The sequence below is a fragment of the Anguilla anguilla genome, chromosome 2 (assembly GCF_013347855.1).
Source record: "Anguilla anguilla isolate fAngAng1 chromosome 2, fAngAng1.pri, whole genome shotgun sequence".
NCBI classification, from domain to species: domain Eukaryota; kingdom Metazoa; phylum Chordata; class Actinopteri; order Anguilliformes; family Anguillidae; genus Anguilla; species Anguilla anguilla.
Genome location: NC_049202.1, coordinates 1,919,594 through 1,941,686, shown reverse-complemented (window position 1 = coordinate 1,941,686; position 22,093 = coordinate 1,919,594). Strand labels below are relative to the sequence as shown.

The window sequence follows — 22,093 nt, the reverse complement described above, 5'->3', positions numbered from 1 at the left end:
ACAGTAATCGCTCACTAACGTTAAGAATATTACAGCGCCATTATGCATATCCAAAGCCTATGGACTCAGGGAAAACACCTTCCTACTGTACAGCCGAAAACAGGAGGAACTGAATCGAGAGAATCGGTATGCTTAAACAGGTCCCTGCAAACAAAACAGTGTGCAGTCCCAGCACCAACGCTTCCCTGTATATTAATGCATGCAGGCGTGGATACCCTGCGTTTTTCTGTGAAATATTACGAGTTATGCACAATTAATCCTTATTATGCATTCTGTATGACATTTAAATATATGAGGAGAGTATGTCTGGTGAAAGGGGCTTTTAAAATGAGAGGGAGATGAATGATTATTCATAACACACAAGCGCACCCCGTACGCCGCATAGCAAGCGGCTCATCAGAAAGACTTCACAATGAGCCAGACACCAGCAGCAAGGTCACCGTTTAAATGAAGTGTGTCACAGATAATATTTCAGGTTTTCTTATTATCTTTAAAATGCTGCATTAATTACAGAAATGGAGAGGAGCCGGGCCACGGGGGGTCGCACCTGACCCCGACGGACACCGCACGGTTTGGGCCCGACAAACTCCGCATTTAATAAGTCGACTGTAAAATTAAGCGAGAGCACTAACGCTATCTAAATTAATAAATAGCGGGGCTCACCCACAATAAAAGTCGATTAACTCCGCCCTCCGACTTTTAAACGTGTTGGCCGAATTGCTTGTCACGTTCCATGAAGCACGTTGCCCTATATGGAGATCACCCCAAACTATAAGTGTTGCAACGTATATAATTCGCTGTGGGGTCCTGTTTGATGTAAGCTACCAGCCTATCATCTGCAGCCTTGCCCTATCGGGACAGTGACATCTGGCAAGCAACTGGACTGTGTCACATTCTTTCTTCGCTGCAGGTGGAGATCCTGCACATTCAAATATGGAGACGGATTTAGAACCTCGTCAAACTCTGCATGGTCCACGTGCCACTTGTCTGTGATGGCCAGAGACCACCACCCCACCCCAACCCCCCCCCCTTCCTTAATAACTGCACCCACTTTCAGTGAAACATCACAATTCAGACCATGTATGGCGTCCCGTATTTCCCCAACACAGAAATCATGCTTCGTTTGCTTTGTGCTTTAATTGGGGATGCAGGGTCGTGCACATGAATCAAAACACAAAATGCTGCTGCAGTGTGCAGTCCGTAAGTATCTGGACACAATGTGGGCGATACTGCGTGATACTGCAGCCTTTTTTACACACACACACACACACACACACACACACACACACACACACACACACACACACACATTTCAGTCAGTCCGTTAGCTCATGTCTTTCCATAAGATTCACCCATATTCACACTTGTGGGTAATTTTACTTATGACACTGTTGAACAAGTAATTTTTATCACATGGGTATAAATTATTCACTGAGTTTGCAATATTAATGTGGTAGGTGGTTACACATAGACACGGTACTCCAGGCTAATCAGGAAACAGGAAGCATTGTTACACCAGCTCTTTTCAAAGGGATTCTGGGTTCAAGATTCTCTATGTGGGTCAAAATCTTACATAATTTGGCTGAATGTTCACACTGCAACCAATAAAATCGCCAAAAAAAAGACCAGATTAAGGCCGATGTAGGTACTACAAAGGCACTACAAGCAATTGAACATCATCATTTTAGGATTTGGATATTTTATAACAACCTGACGATGACACGTAACTACAGAAATAAGGCTGTCTCTCCCAGCAAAACAACCCTTTCTACAGCATTCTCTGAATTCATTCCGTCCTTGTTTGCGAATGACACGGAATGCAGGCTCACAGAGCCCTTTCTCTGTGGCGGCCAGCGAACGCCATTCTGCGGCCTTGAGTCTCTTCTTCAGCCGCTCACACCACGTCATACTTTCAAATTAAAATCAAACCTTTACTTCACAACAGCGGCTGGACAGAACCGGGAGAGCGCTGACAATCCGTCCGGTGATCCTCGCAATAATCGCGTTAAACAAAAAGTGCATTAAAAGATAGAACGGCTTGTCGAATTGCTTTTTGTTTGGAATCCGCTGACACCCGCTCACCGAGGTCCATCATGGCGATTTCACACAAACTGTACACTTCAAAAAGTTTACCCCTTCATGCTGACGGTTATATATACTGGGACCGGAAACAAATATTTCATATAGGCCCTCATTTTATTTTGTAGATACGGTGTATTTTCACTTTAATTACAATTAATATTTGCAGTAGCGTTTTTAAATATAGGATGGCAGACGAGAAATCAGGTCATAGATCTGGACATACTGCACCATGACCACCACAGGCAAAAAAAAAAAAACATGCACGTAGTTGCATTTTAGAAGTTTAAAGCATTTAATCCATTAATCATTAAAAATTATTCCCGTGACTTGATGTTAACGTTGATAGCCCTAATTCTAAGAAAAAAAAACTTACCAGCAGTTCACACCCAGCTAATTTTAAACACTTCATAGACATGGAACAATTACTAGTATACCATACTTTAGCACTGACTGAAGAATGTAAATTCAGCTAACCATTTATACGGAATAAGATTTGGTTGTCCTTTTCATGATACATGTAAATGGCATAATCGGAATGTGATTGTTACTTGGAGTATGTTGTCCACGTGATTGTAATCAATATCTCAAACACCAGCTCTGCCTGTTGACACTTGGCACTTAGTCACAAAACAAGAAGCACTCCTGCAGAAGTGCTCGCACTCCACAAGCTCTCCAAGCCATTAGTATCTTTTTTATTTATTTTTTTTTTTAAAGCACACTTCAGTCCACCAACTTCAGGAGAGCCAATGCCAACTGTCTTTCAGTCCTGACGGCTGGGTCTGGGGAATTGTGAGCACAACCACAGCCAATTAAACCCCCCCCCCCCCCCCCCCGCCTCTGGCAGAGTGCAGTGACTTGTGTCCAGTGGCAGCAGAGTCCTAATCGCCTATGAATGCCTGATCCAGGACCTCCCACCGAACACAACTGCTTATTCCACTCCCACCCTTGGAATGTCCTCAGATATTCCCGTAAAAAAATGGCCTTCTTTTCTCGTTTGGCATTAGTATTCATGTTGTTGTTGTTGGCAAATCACTTTGCCATTTGTTACATGAAACATCTGTCAACCGTCAACAGTTTTTTTTATTTTTATTATTATTATCAGAAGCTCATATCTGCCGAGAGAGAGAGAGGCTCAGTTTGATGCATGCAGGTTGATCAAAGCCGATATATTGATTGCGTGTTGAATAAAAAACTTTATTTTCGGACATTTCAAGGACGACAAAGTGCCATTACCACAACTTCAACAAAGAAGATGTGACAGAGAAATGTCAAGCGCTCTGCTGTTTGATGAACTGTTTCAGCAAGCTATTTTTTCCTCATATAGGGCCTCTAAACAGGAGAAAGTTTAGAGTTTGGAGCACAGTTGTGAATGCTGCTTTATATTCGGTGTTGTGATAAGTAGTCAATGACTCGAGGCCTGGTTCTGACTCGAGTCGCACAGGCATGAAAACCTCTTAAGTGCTTTAAAATGAGTCTCTCGGCTTTGTGGGTTCTGATTTCATGCATGTATGAGGCAGTGTCAGAGATCCACGCCTCAGGATTTTTAAATAGGTGAAACACACATAATTCTCCCTGTTAGATTCTGACTTTGACTACAGGGTGACATCTACTCTGTGCAAGTATTGTGGATATAAGCCTACCTGTATCTTGAAAAGTGTGTGGAAATTTTAACACACAAACACACACACACACACATTAACAAAAACCAAAGTTCTTATGTTCTGGATACTTCACAGTCATGTTTGTTTGCATGTGTGTATGCATGTACATATTACAGTTTATGGAATTGTAGCCTTGACTAGAACACCACACTGAACCCAGAAACATTCTGCTCTTGCTACCACTGTGCAGTATAAATAGGATTATGACTGATAGTAATTTTGCATGGTGTTAATAATTTATCTCCGGAGCACTTATGGCAATGACAGATGAGCTGGAGAGGCGGAGGTTGTCCTGAAAAGGTCACGCTTCCAACAAATAAATAATTGCTTGTATTTTATAAGAGCAAATAACAAGCCCGAGTTGGAGAAATTCCATCAATTACTTGAACCACAAAATCAAATTAATAAAAGCTGGCCTCAAACTGTTTTGAAGAAAAAATGCATTTAAACACATGTATACATCCACCAGCAAGTTCATTTGCAGTGAAACCTACTATTTTCATTATTGCATAATGTACAGGAAGTTAAAAAAAAGTGTTACATACATGACAATGTGTTCCAAAAGGTAATATCCTGCTAAGTTCTTGTATTTGAAGGGAAAGATTATCTACTTCAGAAAAAAAAAAAAAAACAGTGTTTCTCCAAATCAGATCCTCGTCTTTATTAATATTCCCTTGATTACGAGCCGCAGTAGGCCGTTCCTCAACAGTCTGAGAGCGGATGATGTCAGTTCAGTCCTCTGCGTTTCACGGGGACCCGGGTGCAGAACAGACCTGCCCGCACATCCCTGTCTCCAACAGCGCGTGTGGGGAAAACGTGTGCGGGAGATGAACAGCAGTTAGCATTTAGAAGAATTAAGAACTGTCAACCTTGCTCTATTGGGCAAGCAAAGTCCTTAAATCGCTCTGCTCTGGCAATCAGTCTTTGTCTGGGGCTTCACGGAGAGAAAGATAGATGCATTCAATAAATGCGGTCTTGAAAAATCCACAGGAAATGATTAAGAGTGATGAATGGGGACAGGAATTTTTTGCCAGGCTGAGTTTCATTTGACATCCATTATATAATTCATATCAGCAGCAATTTCTAAAAGAAGGCAAAGAAGTTTCCTTTAAAAAAAAAAATAATAATAATAATGAAAAAAACATTCCACGGCACGACTATTTACCTCAAATTGTCAAATTTAAAATAAACTCTCCTCGATCAGTCATTCTTTCAAGTAGACTCGAGTCCACATGGCCTCCCGTTCGTTCCCCCCCCCCCCCCAAAGTGCGCCAGAGATGGGGGGAGTACTGTGCCATCACTGCCACACGTTTGTTAAAAGTGTAATGGCGGGCGGAAGAAGGGAACCGTCAATAATAGCGGGAATGGAGTGAAGATCGATACGTTTGCAGCGGGAGCGTTGCGCAGCCGACTGCCGTTAGCCAGGGAGTACGGTGTACCGCGAAATACAAAGACCACAGCTGGAATGAGGAGGGATCCAGCTGTGGCTCTCGTACTGAACCTGACAGACAGGTGGGATCTGGGATGTGGGATTTGGGATGTGGAATGATGGGATGTGGGATGATGGGGATGTGGGATACAGGATGTGCGATTTGGGATACGGGATGTGGGATATGGATTATGGAATGTGGGATGTGGGATATGAGATGTGGGATGTGGGATGTGACTGGCAGCGCAGTGGAAAGCAGCAGGAAGCTCGGCATTCCCAAAGACAAGGACGGAATCTGACGGTCAAACCTGGCCACCCTTACACACGGACGGAATCTGACGCACGAACCTTTGAGCGAAAGTGCTGTGGTTTGTGCGTTATGTTCCTGCTATTTCACAGCTGGAAAAATATAATAAATGCAAAGGAGAAGATGACTACACACCAAACCAGTATGAATATGATTGCTAGGATGTTAGATACAGAATCTGACACTATGGGCAGTTCCAGCATCAGCCAATAGATAGTTGGTTAGCTGCCATGATTGTGCGGACAAGGTGAAATGAGGTTGAAAACATCTCAGCTTGCCGTCTAGCTTCTTGGCGGTACGCCCTACCCGCTGCAGGCCGGTGCTAGCGGAACTTTAGCCCGCTGAGAAGCTGGCATGGCTTCGTTATCAGTCACCCAGGTTCGATTACAGCTTTAGCAAGGTAACCACAGTGAAGTCTGTATTAGGACGGTGGCACAATTTTTGTTGTTTTGGCTCAGCACAACCAGCATTTTGGATTTGAAATGAAACAATGAATATGAGGTTAAAGCACAGAGGTCCTCCACAGTCTGCCAGGCTGTTCGCTGCAGCTGAGCTCACCGGTGCATTTCTTAACGATGAAGCAAACGGTTCATTTTGACACACCCAATGTTCTGGCCCGGTCTCTCATCAATGTATTCAGATTTCTCAGCCTCAGGACGGCCTGTTTCCCTGGCACTGACACTTCTGCGGTCCTCATGCTGAGAGACAACAGCTCCAAATGCAAATGAAATGCAAATCCCACGCCTAGGGGCAACTCTAGACCTTTTGATCCCTTTTTTCCTTTTTTTTTGTACGTGAACTGATGATCCAAGGGCACACAACTGGCCAAGAAACAGCTGAGCCACCAATTGTTCAAGCACTTTAGGTCCCCTAAAATGGGAGGGGGGGGATGATTATGTTTAAAAATGGCTCTAATTCCTACATGGTTGTGTATCTGTGCCGCCACACCAAAACCAGCTCAGGACATGTTTCACCCCTGCAGACACATTAAGAATACACTAACACACACATGCCAAGTCTGCCACTTTTGCCACACGAATACTGACTGTGAATCTATGGACAAGCAGTTAAAATAATAGACGAAAAAGTGCAAGTCACCTTGTGGTTTTGAAAAGGAGAAATGGGATAGTGCATATTTTAATACATTATCAGATTCAAAAAAAAGGTTGGTTGCGAAAATATATTTTAATAAAGAGGCCGACCCTACAAGGCAGACTGAATTCATTTTGAAGCTGACAGGGAAACTGAAAAAAACAAGGATTCTACTTTTATGAGTTTTGGGATTTCATCTCTATTACACGTAAAGGTTTTTGTGACTGGTCAAGCGATTTGGACTGTATTTGTAGGAATGTAGTTGGCTGACTACGTCTTGCTACAAGGGCTACAACTATCATTGAAAATGGGAGCAATGTGTCATAATCCCCAAAAGGAGACAGCAGCCAGTCAGGCAGATGAGAAGTTGTGCCAGCCAGCTAAGAGAGACATGCTTTGCTAGCCATTATATCTAGCTGGGATAATTCTGTATCTTAATGCTGTGTGTGTGTTTTTTCTTTCTTTCTAATCCGTGTGTTTGTTAATTTTCTAAAGGAAAACAATACTCTGGAAATGCTAAGCTAGTCATTAAATAAGAAATGAGTTCCAATTATCTCTTCAAATGTATCTTTTGCAGTCCTACTGTTTGTAAACATCACAAAAATACTATTAGAAGTAACACCTTTACTCAACCGTTTAATCTGTTAAATTTTGCACGCAGTAGTGAATGTCAGATCTCATCAATAAAAGCAATGAGGGCAACATAAAAATGAGCAAATACGCATTTCGCTGAAATAAATATATTTGGGCGATGCGTGTGCGCTTGATTAGACGATGTTTCAGAAAGGAGCCGAAGACACGAGCCTCGCCCCGGACGCGAAGGAGGGCGAGGCTTTCTAAGGGACATGTTAATTCTGCTGACCGACAGCCAGGCTTGATTGATTCAGAGTCTATTCTTAGCTGGCATTTAGCTTAAATGATTTTCGGCTCAAACCGCCTTTCTGAGAGCCACAGTGGGGGGGGGGGGGGGGGGGGGGGCGGTCGGAACGCCCCCGTCCCTCCCCCTCCCTCACAGCCAGACTCTGGACAGAACCCCGCTGCTCTTACCCCCACCGTGGTCAGCACTGAGGGCTCTTCGCAGGTTCGATTCCCCGGCAGGACACTGCCGTTGTACCCTTAAGCAAGGTACTTAACCTGCATTGCTTCAGTACACGTCCAGCTGCGTAAATGGATGCAGTGTAAATGCCATGTATAAGTTAGTTCAGTCTGGATAAGAGCATCTGCCTGTAATGTAAAGTGACCCTGTCATGTGACTGTCATGTGCTGTATCATGTGACCCAGGGCGGAAGTGTAATATGTAATATTCCTTCATTCGGTTCCGACAGCGGGGTGATGAGCACTAGCCGTCTCTGGCGGTTCCGTACTGGAAGGAACCGTTCTGTAACACAGGACCACAGACGCGGTGCCGATCCCATTCGTAAAGTCCTGGCATTATGCGAACGCAAATGGGATTTGGGCGCATGGTGAAAATGTGACCTCTGACCTTTGACCCGGGGAATGAGCCGTTCCCGCGGAATAGCGGGACGTGGTAGAGGGATATACGCCGGCTCACGTTAACGGTCCCGGTGCCATTATACGGGGCTGATGAGAGACGTTTCCCTCATTTTTGCACGATCTGGAGACGGCTGGCCCTCTTTCAAGGGGCTGGTAATCGCAGGGGCAGGTCTTCAATTCCAAAAATGAATTATCAGTTCTGTAAAAGCACAAGCCGCCAATAGCGGGCTTCGTCGCGAACACTATTAAATCTGCACTGGGGGGGAAATGAATGGTGAAAAACAACTGGAAATAGATATGGGGATTTCAGAGTAACTCCGTCTCTGTCTATATATGTGTGTGTGTGTGTGTGTGTGTGTGTGTGTGTGTGTGTGAGAGAGAGATATTACGACACACTATGATGACAATTTAAAAAGTGGTAAATAAATCTGTAAACAAGCCAGGGTAGTTTCATAAGCTGTATGTATCATGAGTAGGGCCTGAAGTTTGTTTATTTTCTTGCATTGTAATAATTCAGTCCTCCACTAGCTAGAGGTCGCAATAGCCTCATTGTCAAGTCCATTCTCAACCAATTATCCCACTTGCACCGCCTCAATAATCTAAACTGATAAAGTAATTGCCACCAATTAAGAAAAGCTGAAGTCTGAAAGCGACACGCGCATTTTTAAACGTAATACAGGACAGGGCATATTAGGTTTTGTTAGAAGGAGTGGGACATTAAATTGAGAGCCTGTATAAGGAATTTAACTTGCAAAAAAGAAAGAAATTAACCAGGCGACCTGAGTTAGCTGTGTAATCAACTGTTTTAGCTGATCAATTGCTCAAGTTCTGAGTAACAATGAAAGCCAGCAGACCCTGCGGCTCCATGACCAGGTCACCACTGGCTCAAAGACACGCTTTCCGTAGCAATTAAACTTCCAGTAACGTTCACGTTCCCTCCTAACTCTCCCCATATGAGATCAACTCATTATATATATATATATAAATGTCTCAATTAGAAACTGAATTGTACAATTAGGCTCTTGACTGTGCCCTTGGAGTGCCCATGGGGACCCTTCGAGGATAACCATTGAAGTACAAGTTTAAATTCCTGCAGGTCACATGGAGAAGACATACTGCAGGCCCTATTCATAAGTAATACAGGCAGTGCAAAAATACAGCTAGGGCAAGACGTTCATCAAGTTAGTGCCAAGCACAATACATTAGAAATATGTACAAATTCATTATTTTCTTTAAATATTTTGTTGTATTAATCAGAAATATTTGATTTAACGCAGATAAAGTATGAAAGGAATCCATTTTATGATACCCCTATATCATTACGAATGTCCAAATATGCTGAAAATACCATCCTTGTAGATTACAAAGCAGATATCCATTGCAAAGCATGGCTATATATACACAGCACTTTAATGAAATATTTCATATCATACATGCGTTCAAGGTGTCCGTGGCACTTTAATAATTGTAATAACAGTAATACTTCTTATAACGCCGCGCCGGTTGGGTAATTTATGTAATTCTGTCACAGCCGTGCACTTTCATGCAGGTAGGTCGTTCTGAAAAGCTGATTTATGTCCGCTCCCAGCCAAACGTCTTATCTGCCCAGTTTTATTCCTCCATTAGGGGCTGCTGGGAAATTATTGATGGGCTTTGTTAGATACGTCATTTATATCAGTGGATTTGACACAAGTCCTCTAGATCAAATCTTCGGCGTCCAAACACGTAGTCTTCCTCCCCTTTCCAGTACAGAGAGGACCTGCGGTAGAACAAAACCTTTCCCACTTTTTTTACGCTCTTATTTTGTATTTTTCCCCCCTTTAAGATCCTTCTTAAGTTGATGTAACTGGCGAAAGTGCTGAAATAAACGATCCTAGCGCCCGGAGAAGGGAAACTGGCCAGCGTTCAGCTTCCTGACCGCCGCGCGGGATGATTAGAGGTTATTACCGTGGCGACACAGATTGTATTTTCCAGGGGCGCTGTGCACGCTTGGCTGGGATTTTTCTTTTTTTACGAAGATGTGTGAGCGTCTTATTTTACTCCCTGTGATCTGTCCGGCTTTAGAACGGCCAGAGGGACGTTTAATGGACGCATTTAAAACAGCCCGGCCTCAACAGAAATACCGCCTCTCTGCAGCGTTCTGAACCTTGCATGAACACACATCTCGTTACAGAAAGGCATTTCTGATACTGATAAAGGTGTCAAAGGCCTTGTCCTTAACTTGAGGATAAATGTGACCAGACTTTACATTTTAATTAAATTTGTAAATGGTAAATGGACTGCATTTATATAGCGCTTTTATCCAAAGCGCTTTACAATTGATGCCTCTCACTCACCAGAGCAGTTAGGGGTTAGGTGTCTTGCTCAGGGACACTTCAACATGCCCAGGGTGGGGATCGAACCGGCAACCCTCCGACTGCCAGACAACCGTTCTTACGTCCTGAGCTTTGTCAAAACAAAGTTTTGGAGGGGCTTAGCAATTGTTTGTAAAGGAAGAAAGAAAACATTTGTATTTAATTGTGAGATAAACTTACGGATGAAGTTTGAAAACAGGCCCAAGTCTCGCTTCCACAGAACAGTTGTCCCTCTTCGTTAGTGATAGTGATGTGAGTATTACAGATGACGAGTACAATCTTGAGGGAATTCAAGTGCCGAAGTTATGGGAAATAAAAGTAATTTTAACAAGGACGTTTTTGGGCTGATTTCTGGGACACAATCTGTGAGAGATATGACAAAACACTCAAGTCTGTTGAAGGAGGAGAAATTGAACCATCTGTGGTTGTTAAAGGACTTCATTCTTTTTTCTTTTTTTTTTTTTAAAGTACTTCTCCAGAACGTTTTTAAATGATTGCGATGGGTATAAAATGCATTTAGCATTCAAGTCAACGTCACATTCAGATAAGATTTTTGCTTATCTTATTTTGTTTTGTATTGGCTTCGCTGGATACAAATACGTATAATGCAAGCTCATGCAGAAGCACACTTGACATGTTAATACAGGGAGCCAACTGAATCATTTATTTAAACAGACGCCTGTCCTGCAAAGAAGCTTCACGGTGATGCAATAATTTTTTTTTTTTTTTTTTTTTTTTTTAAATGTCCAGCGAAGAGATGCCAGCGCCAATTTACAGAACTTATTAGACTTTCTCGCCAAGTTTCACAATATGTCAGAAAATCGCATTTGGAACAATGCGGCCTCTCTATCGATTGCCCGCCTGTCTCGTTTGGACGAATCTCTCCTGACAGAAAAAGCTCCTGTTTTGCCGAGTTTTGGCAGAGGGGAGGAGAGGAAAAGGCGGAGGAGGAGGAGGAAAGCTGTGAGCGACTTCGTCGTGTTTTCCCCCAATGTGACCGTGTCCTTGCGTGTTCACCGCTGTCTGACGCGCACCTGCTCGAGCGAGCGGTCACATGACTGCGCGGGAGCTGCGGAGAAGGAACAGGAAGTCACGGCAGAGCAGGACCAGCTCAGCTGCCCCGCAATCACGTCCACCGAATGTGACATTTTCGCAAAATTGGATTTCTCCGATGCGAGCGCACTTCGCAGGCACAAACCCAACGAGGGGGCCATTTTTCCAGCGACGAGCCGTGATTATATGTTCTTCCGCATTTTTGTAAAATGAGCCTTATTACGCAGACCGTATTTCTATTAACCTATAAATCCACAGTAACCATGTGATAAATTAACATAAAATTTGGCATGGTTACCCGTGTGCGACTGTCTAACATGTTGGTCTTCTTGCTTTCAGATTCACACAGCAATTCAAAGAGGAATGGATAGAGCCATCAAATAGCACTACAGCAGTGTCTACAGAGTCTTGCTGTACAGACACTACCTGACACTGCAGCACTGAGCCATAGTGACTGAATAAGACGGAAAGCCAGAACACCAGAGAACAGGCCTATGAATACTTTTATTCCTCATTTCTGTCGTATTAGTAGTACTCATCCTAGTATTTATAGGCTAGGGCTTGAATAATGGCTCTTACAATTTCAAACACGCATCTCACCTATTTTGTCTCAAAAGCGTTGAAACTTGTTGCTTCACATCACCCCAAATCAGCCTCCAGCTCGAACCAACGATTTCCATCAGATCAAAACCACACTGAGAAGCAGCAACTGCAGATCTCAAGATGCACATAAACTTACAAAGACACTCCACCTCAAGTCAGCAGCTGCCCATTTTCACAATGTGGAAAGGTATTTTTTGTGTGTCTTTTTTTAGTCAGAATATGTTTTTATGAACAGCTAATGATGAAAGTTCAAGCCATTCTGTTTTGTGAAAAACAGGCTTACACACAGGATACAGGCAGGTGCAAATTCTTAAAGAACCTACTTTTTTTAACCCAATTCAACCTGTTGTGTGAAGAGCGTACGTTTTCTCTTCCTGATATTTTTGTCCATAAATGTCCAAAAATGCAAGATTGTTGATGTTGTTATGTGTCCTATGGCCAGGATTTAAATCTTTTGTCTGACAAACTGAAACCCATCTGGACACATTCACTGGCAATAAATAAATACATAAAAGATCCTAGCGGGACTGTGCTCAGTGTAGGTATACACAGCCAACTGTCCTTCTGGAACTGAGGAAAAAACTGACTGGATTTTCATTCAAATTTTTTTGTTGACAAACGGTCAACATAAAAACACTATCCTATACCTTTTCAGACAAAATTACAGCGAGCAGGTGTCATCGGGGCACTTAAAGTCCTGCTCCAGCCATCACCAAAGCCACTTCTGCCAAACCTTTTTATCTCAACGCTGACAAGCAGAGTGCCACTTACAATTATCTTGTCAATGAGGAGACCCTAAACAAAAACACTGCCTTTGGGTATGCAGAAAGCTGGCCTTCCACTACACGCAGCAAGCTTTGCAACAAACTACAGAGTAGACGCATCGAGGACGTTCCCTCAAATTATTCATGAACTACAGACAGTGGCCTGAAAATTGTCTACACCCGTTTTAAAAGAGAGTTGTTCAGGAGAGTTGTTGGAAACCGTGTTATCTTGGCCATAGTAAGCAGCATTGAGAGCATAACGGTTTATTCTTTACTTTATACATGTTCACATCACAGATTTATTGTAAATTTAAATATTTAGAGAGAATTCCGGTCGGCATGGCGATGTGGTGAATAATGGTTTCGAGTCACAGCGAGAGAAGGTACCGAGTTTAAAATCCCGAGCGAGGGCTTGTGTGCGGGCACCGCGGCGGCGCGGCGTTGGCCTTGTGGTCGACGCGGCCGCACACCGAGGGCCTGGGTTCGAGCCCAGGTCCCGCCAGATCCCAGTGTGGCCGGGGCGTGGAGGAAACGGAAAATCAGACGGCTGCCTCCAGGGAGGGAGGGAGGGAGGGAGGGAGCGAGGGAGGGAGGGAGGGACTCAGTGGGGGGAGACGACCATTGACCGCTGAGGTTGCGTAGCGGTCAATTCTGAACAGTACACACAGGGAATTGAATAGCGTTAAGGTTTTGTGAATGGTGCGTGTGCCCTGTCATGGATTGGCGACCTGTCCAGGGTGTACTCCTGCCTCTCGCCCAATGCCTGCTGGGATGGGCTCCAGCTACCCACTCCCTGACCCAACGAAGGGATAAGCAGTCTAAGAAAATGGTTGGATGAGTGGATGGATGCTTTGAAGAATAATATTACTGGGTTAACATGAAGGAAAACACACACTTTTAAAATTCCAAATAGTTTCTGTCAAGAAAGTGTTCTACCAGTATCATGTGACAATCAGCAATGCTACATTTTATAAAAGGGGATCTCATAGTTTCAAGACATTTCAGAATAAAGCACAGTGCTTTTATTGAGGGGGAAAGAGCACACTTTATTTGGCAAGCACGCACTAAGCTCACAAGTATCACAATGATAATCAGTACAGAAAGATCTCTCCATTCTGGGTTCCCTTTAAGGATTTAGATGAATAAGAAATGAAATTGCTCATTGTTGCTCAGTCCCAGACAGATAAAAGGGATTCTACACACATTCAGCACATATAATTCTGCTCATTTCGAGCACAATGCCACATCTCTCCTGCATATTTTATGACTGGAAAATGGCACAAAAGTATTGTGCCCCAGATTTTCAATTGAACGCGTTATGTAAAGCTACAAAATCTCCACAAACGTTCAAATGCGCACACCGATTTTAATTTGTTTCGTAATTAGGAATATCAAGCGCTCAATCACCAAGCGTGACTCCATTAAGTAATTTCCAATTAAAGCTGAACGCACCAAAAAAGACTCAACCAAAGGCAATGGGATAATCACAATTTCCCACGCAGGAAAGTTCACCCAATCTCCATCTGTCCCTCAGCCACCAGGGAACTTAGCTGAGGTTAAGATAAGCTAGCAGCCTGCACACAGTATGGAGAAGAGTTCATAACGCTGCTGCAACTCACAGATAATGCGCTTTGGAAAACTTGTATCTCACAGCACTTATCCCCCCAAATCCAGGCCCAATATTGCACACAGACACACATTAACACCTGATTAATTGCAACATTCCATGAAGACACCCAGCAAATCCGTCCTTTTTGCTCAATTGACTCGTTTTTCATGTTACAGTTTGTTAGCTGGTGCATGTTACCGTAAGCTAACCTCCTGCGCGCGTCAGCATGAGTTAACCTCCTGCGCGCGTCAGCATGAGCTAACCTCCTGCGCGCGTCAGCATGAGCTAACCTCCTGCGCGCGTTAGCATGAGCTAACCTCCTGCGCGCGTTAGCATGAGCTAACCTCCTGCGCGCGTTAGCATGAGCTAACCTCCTGCGCGCGTTAGCATGAGCTAACCTCCTGCGCGCGTTAGCATCTAAGTGCCAGCTCCGTACAGCATCCCCGGGTTTTCCCGGCAGCGTGAACGTGCAGAGCGCGTTCCCAAGCGAGCGTGCCGGGTTTATTAAGCCCAGTTTATTGTTTTTCAGCGGCTGCTGCTGTGTCAGAGGGCTTGACAGATGAATCTTTGCTGAAATACGGTCACAAGGTCTTCTTATCGGCTGACTGCTGCAAAATAATACCAGCCCCCCGCCCCGCCCCGCCCCCCCCTCCCCCCCCCCGAATTCAACAGACATTCGGCCTTAATTTAAACAATTAAATACAAGTGTTGCTTTTATTTTTTGCCACAGAGTTTTGAGATTTAAGCAATAATCAGAATAAATTGTGGGGGGGAGGGACTGAAGTGTGCTATAAAAAAAAGGAAATGTTAATAATAAATGTTGGTTGAATTTAGGTGCAGGTCATAAAAAAAGATCACATGGAGCTCATCGGTCAGAGAGCAAGCCCATCGGTCATAGACCAACCCCACTGCTCAGACCTTGAGAGAATCGCTGTCACAGGGAAAATCTGCAGCTCGTCCTCCCTGGTATGACTGCGAAAAGCATTCACAGAACTGACACATGCTGCTTCACACAGGAGCCAGGAGAGATTTAGAGATTGGGACAGACTAGGGCTGCTTAATCCCCCATGAAGTTTGGTCCAGAATTAAAGGGAGAAGCACTGGCTCAAGTTACAGTATTGGGATCGAAGCTACATTATCATCTTGAGCCACAACCTATTCCTTTGATTCACTGAATACTATGGAGGAGTTTCTTCATTAAATATTTAAAGAAAATTGACAATACACAACTACTTCTGGGATTAAACAAACTGAGCAATAACCATCAGTGAGACAAAGATAAGGAAACTTTATCTAGTGTGATAAATTCTAGATAATCAATAATAAGACCATGACAGACATTTTTGGTAAATTGGGGTCTTTATAATACAGTTTGCTTAATTTTTTTTATTATTATACATTATGTTAGTTTATTCATTTATATGAATTATTATATACCTGGACCAGAAAAACTTTCTTAGAACTGGCAGCTTGAAGACTTTAAAACCTGAATTTTAGACTGAGGACTGCAGTATACTGTAATTACTTCAGAAACAAAAATACAGGGTATTTTTAAGCTTGTGGAATCTTCCATGAAAGCATTCAATACAGTCTGAGACATCTTTAAGCAGGATTGCTCTGAAAACGTCTAGCTGCTTTTCATTGGTCCTGGGGAATGTATCATGACTAGTCCTGGAAGGTCACAACAAAAAAAAAATTGTTAAAAAAAAAAAATTTGAATCTTTTATTTTGCGCATAACCTTGGCATCCCACTGCCGTTACCAAGCCGACGCCCGCAGAGCAGTCATACTCGGGATCCTAGCGCTGTGGGGGCCCGGGGACTGGGGGACTGCCTGAAGGATCCAAGCGAACGAACCCATGTAAACATTACAAGGGAAGAAACTTAACCTGTCGCACGAGAACAAGGCACCTCCGCACAGAGCCAATATGGAGGTCGAGTGCCGTCGACTGCGAGGAATCCGGTCCGCTGAATTCTGTGGCAGAACTGTGCTGATTAAGTGAAGCAAGGCGTATCTTTATCCAGGGTGACTTTCAGCATGTGGCTCAGGCAGTCTGGATATCTGAATACCCAACAATAAAATATTAATTAAAGAGAGGATTATCAGCCCGACGCTTAATGTTTCTTTAATGCAGAATCACAGAATGGAGCATGAGCCCTAGGTAGATAAAAGAACCGTGGTCCCAGCTGACTGGTACAACCCAGAGCGTAGATTTAACGTCCAAATCAGCAAAAAATAAATAAATACTTAAAAAAAAATTTAAAAACCAGCAGGGCAGCAATAATATTATATATATATATATATATATTTATAAATAAATAAATATATAGATAGTATATGCTTTTAAAGGGTCGAAGTTGCACAGGTTGTGTAGGTCTAAGGGTAATACAACAAGCACCTCCACAAAGAGATGGAGAAAGTGGGAGAAAGAGTGGGTTGGAGAAGGAAGGAGCCTGGGTGAGGGATAAGGTTGGTGGAGCAATTAAGAACAGGAAAAATAGCAATATAACTACAGCCGACTATTACAAATCTCTGTATTTATTTATAAAGCTGTCAACACAATTCTCTACGGCAAAGGAGCGTTTCGCTCGGACTCAAGAGATGTTTCAGCGGGACAGAATATTTTTATTCGCCTCAAACTACGGGAGGAGACACGCAATGAGAATAAAGCGTTTACTGGCCATTAAGGACAAATTAAAGATGTCATGAAGGGCCTGGACCCAATAGTTCAGAGCCTGGTAATAAACTGAACTCTACCCATTTAATCCCCACATAGGAACAGATGGAAATGTTTAGACTGATAAATTGATATTACAATGCGACCGATTTCGCACACTGTTGCTAATGCTCAATACATACCATAATAACCCTATACAATGTAGGCTGAAGCTACTCACGGATTTACCTTCACAGTCACTTTAAACTGTGTGCCTTTTATTTATACACTCAAAGTATTTACAGGACAATAGATGACAATTTATGGGTTGAAGGTGGCAGAGACTGTACTGGGTGACAAGGGCAATAACTGTAGATATACAACTTACAAAAGGTCACAAATTCAATGAATCATATGGGCACCATAATATTTTATTCTGTTTCTCAGTAAGCAACAATACCTTTGGGGTTAAAAGGGGTGGAGACTGGCCAATTAAAAACACCAATCAATGATAAGTATGTATATGATCTATGGCATATCGTAAAAAATATATATATTTATGTTGGCCATCTGATTATCCGGACCAGTAGAAACACTGTAGAGTGCGTCTATAAAAGACTGTTCTTTCGTGGTTGTTATGGTAGTGGGAGAATAAAGAAGATGAATTACGTCATTTAAACGCTCATGGTGGCAGATCTATAAATACGTTAAGCGATGCTATTTTCCCTTTGCTCATCTGTCATTCTGTAATATAAATGTAAATAGTTGGTCATAATGTTAAGAATGTTTTCGCATTCCATGTTGCAGCAATTTACATATATTTTAAGAAAATCTTTTAAATTAGAATGCATATATTATTATTATTTGCATTTGCATTTGCATTTGACTTCTCATTTGTTCAAACTGGCCACCCAAAAGTTCACCCAAGTGGTATGTTTCCATTTAGGCTACCTAGAGTAATATTCATCTAGATTAGCTGAGGTTAGACAAATTTTCTGCTGCAACTCACCCTGATACAACGGATCTCAATAGAACCATATTTTTGTGGCACTCGTAGCTTAATTTCATTTTTGGGCAAACTGCCCTTTTAAGGAAAGTTACTTAATTTCTAAAAAATTTCCCTATTCATATTTTGCATAGCACACAGTAAAGCACATTATTGACTCTTCTGGTCCAGAACTCAACAGCCACACAGACGAGACTTCCCGACGGCTAAAACCTTGGAAGGAAAAGGCTGGAATTGAGCTGACCCGCGCAAAACTCAACAGCAACCAACTGAATTATTTTCAACGACCGACTAATCCTGTCTTCATAAGCAATAAGGGAACTCCCCCAGTCCGTGTGACGGACGCTGGAGAAGGCTCCTTCTGAGCGCGTGCAAACGGACGGCGGACGCTCAGTGCTCGCAGCCAGAGTGATTGACGGCTCCTCTCACGGGCTTAAACCCAGGTCCCAAAACGGCAGTTGAAAAATGCATGCAAAGGTGGGAAAACAGAGGCGATCGGCTTTGTGTTAATGACAGCGGGAGGCAATCAGCTGGCCAGCCGTAAGTCAGCTTATCCCAGTAAACAGGGGGACCGCTATTTCGGTAAATCAACCGTGGAGAATCCCAAGACTCCCGCAGAGAAAAAAAAAAAGAACAGAAATCCGAGGAGCGGGAGGAAGCGAACAGACGACACACACAAAGGCCGTCCTGTCGCAAGACTGAACTGCCACTTCCTCTGACAAAGCCCCTTTCCCGAAATCCAGGTGACTGCCTGTCCCCCCCCCCGTTTTAAACTCACTGCAGTCTGAGGATAAATTAGAAAAGCCAATCACTTTCAACGCTGTCGCGTCCACTCCGTTTGGTCTACCCGCGTTTGCTTAGAATTCTCCATTTAAGTTGCCACCGTACAACACTCGGTGTAAAAAGGACGATGTTTTAAAAAGACACAAGGGCACACCTGAGGACAAATAACGCCAGTCGCATGCATTACTCCTACAGCACCCTGTTTCTCAAAGATACAGAGGTTAACAGCCAAAAAAAGCTAAACCCATCCGCCCCAGCGCATAATCCTGGGCAGCTGGCTCCGGGACACACTCAAGGAGGGAGGAGAGAAAGTGCTGATTGGGCAGATAATTCCGCGGGCCCTGGCACTGCGCGGTACCGCGCTGACAGCACCGGTCCACGTATATGACCTTGTGACCTCAGCGCTAATACACGAGCAGGCACCGTCACCTGCTGATACAGGTAGAAAACACGAGTACTGACAATGTAATGCACAGCAGCTGCAGTACATTCAGTGAAATTCCAACCATGTCCAAAATGAGAGAGGAGTACACAAAGTGAGGCTTTTAGACCTAAACTGGACAACAACAAACAAAAAAAATGCACATCTTCCAAATCCCTCAGTTCACAACTTTATACTTCCTCCACAGCTTAAAACCGCCTCTGGCCCAATATTCCAAAGTCACATTCCACAGACCCACTTCTGGAAAATATCACTGCTACAACTCATCGGCTTTTATTTATCAGTTTAACGGCTCGGCATAAACCACAAGCATGTGCTTTCTAAAAACCCATTATTTTTTTCCCTGCGCAGATACTGTATATCAGCTTGTTTTTAATCTAAAGTGAAACACGCGCTCTTGATGTATTCAAATGAGCTTCATCCTGGCTGTTGTTCACCATTGTATTCTAATTGTCTCACGCACTGTAAGTCACCGAGGATATGGGTTTCTGCTAAACGACAGTATATCAGACATCTGTGTGTAATAACTCCCTCCAGAGCTTGCTTCGGGGCCACAACCACTCAGAAGAGAGGAAATGAACTCATTGTTACTGCGGCTTTAGTTATTAAAGAGGCAAAAGCGCTAATTGTCAAATTTGTTAACACGTCAGCGTTATTTTACAAGGAGCCTATGAAAAAGCTGCTAGCGCAGCCAAGAGCATTAATGTGATTTGCGTACACACTGCTGACCCACTGCTACTGTCACTGGCAAGAACACTAAACCTAAGAGAAAATTTTTTGAATTATTTATATATTAATTTTTTTATTATTTGAACTTATTTATTTATATTTTTTAGAATGTACTTTTGCCTCCCCTGAGGGATTAAAACATTGTGCAAGCGATATAATGGACTTGTTAAACCAATGCTCTATAATGAAACAGAGGCTGCTACTGTATGCTGGTTACTGAGAGTCAGTCAACCGCTGCTTTGTCCTCAGGCACGACAAACTGACAAATGCAGGATTACACAGGTCTCAAGACAGAGAAAGGGGTTGCGATTATATTAGGCTGTGAGTAAAATAAGCCGCTGTTTTTTAAGCCTCAGGCTTAACTGTCAATGTGCTATTTTTGGGGAAAGGCACACGAAAGAGTTTGGAGAATGCCGCTTAAGGCTTAGCAGGCCGTTCTCTGTGTTTTTTGTGCAGGTATTCTGAACAGCTTTAGAAACTTGTTTGGCAGGCCTTGAAAACACTTGTTATTTAGCAATTTTGTGACTTAACCAGCTATACAATTAAAGGAAAGCGCAAACCGAACACATTATTAACTTCACAGTACCGCAACAGGTTGGTGAACTCATTTGTAAATGAAATTGATTTAATGAGCGCGTCCACGAGTGAAATGTTTTCTGGCAAAAAAAAGAGGCGTTTGTTTCGTAAAAACTCACCTTCAGCCCTGTACTGTGCGTCTCTCCCGATCTCCTCCCAGTTCTTCGCTGATCGCTGTTCTCTTCTGCTATGAACCGTCAACTTAGCCGCCAAATATTTAACAGAAAAACAATATCATGGGCTATACTCAGACTCCTGCATATAACCAATACAAAGAATTAAACCAGTGTAGATGTTTATTGTCAGAAAGTAAGTTCAAGGTAATTGGCTATTAATGTATTTAATGGCATAGGCGCTGTATAACGTTAGCAATGAAAACACCACTGTATGTTATCAAATTCAATTGCATGACTGAGAACAGGTAACAAAACAAAGCTCTAGCCAATGTAATGCCTTAAAAAAACATTAGGCCTACAGCTACATTAATCTAGCTAATTTATCTAATTTACAGAGGTTGGCTATCCGGATATAATTATTTATTTGGCTGTATTTGAACTCGGCATTGGTAGCAATCTTATGTAGAATATTATGCATTAGGGTAGTAAATAATGACAATTGTATGTTGTGATGCTGATTGCCGATAACAAGAGTTTGTTTGCTAGTTTTAGACAACATGATGGCTAGCTAGCACCACCTATCGTCACTGGTTAACTTGATTAGATCTAATCGAAATTTAGTCAAGGTGAGTGTGACAAAAGTAATCATATACCGTACAGTCCCCTAAAGTTATCAATCAGCGTATACTTTATCCGATTTGAAAAGCTCGTTGTAGTTAGGATTTATAGTTTTTCCGCCATGTACATGTACTTTACCTTTCCTTCTCTTAAATCTGATTTTAAACGTTTGCGAGTAGCAAACGCTGACGTCATGTTTTCACATTTTTCGGACCAATCATATTACTCGGTTTTTGGAGTCCAAACAGAAGGCGGGCTGGTATAAAGATCGATGTAATTGAAAAGACCTTAACCCTTTATGGTGCGGATGAAACTTGTCAAACCTTCGTGGAACGGACAGAAATGATTGAGGCTGACATTTTAAAATTTCAATCAATTCAATCAATATCAGATGAGACGGGAATACTACTGCAAGCCTGCACATACTGTATAGTTTAGCAATATACAATAAAGTGTCTGCTCTTGTTTGTCTGTCCTCATGTACTATCTTTTTTTTCTTTTTTTTTTTTAAAAAGGTTGTTGAATTTCCATGCATGCATTTTCAGCATTGACAGTGCATATAGATATACAAAGCAATGTTTAGCTTGTCCTATGGGGAAACTGTGATCTGAAATCAAAATGAAATTTCATAAATGTAGTGGCGCCTAAATTTGTCACTTAACTGTAGAACTACCCTCTGTGTTTTCCTGTGGCATATGTCAGGAGCATCCAGGGCTTCTG

The 22,093-nt window shown here is 42.7% G+C and overlaps 1 long non-coding RNA gene across 2 annotated transcripts; it reads right to left on the bottom strand.

The window, feature by feature from the left end:
* Positions 1-15,173: 15,173 nt before the first annotated feature.
* Positions 15,174-21,583, bottom strand: LOC118221493. 2 transcript variants are annotated; one of them, XR_004764118.1, is made up of 4 exons: positions 21,512-21,537; positions 20,759-20,894; positions 16,336-16,508; positions 15,174-16,119 (listed from the first exon to the last, which is right to left on the bottom strand). It is a non-coding gene; the product is annotated as an uncharacterized LOC118221493 (long non-coding RNA). The 2 variants fall into 2 exon arrangements; XR_004764117.1 differs by having other exon boundaries at positions 15,176-16,119; positions 20,759-20,840; positions 21,512-21,583.
* Positions 21,584-22,093: the final 510 nt, after the last annotated feature.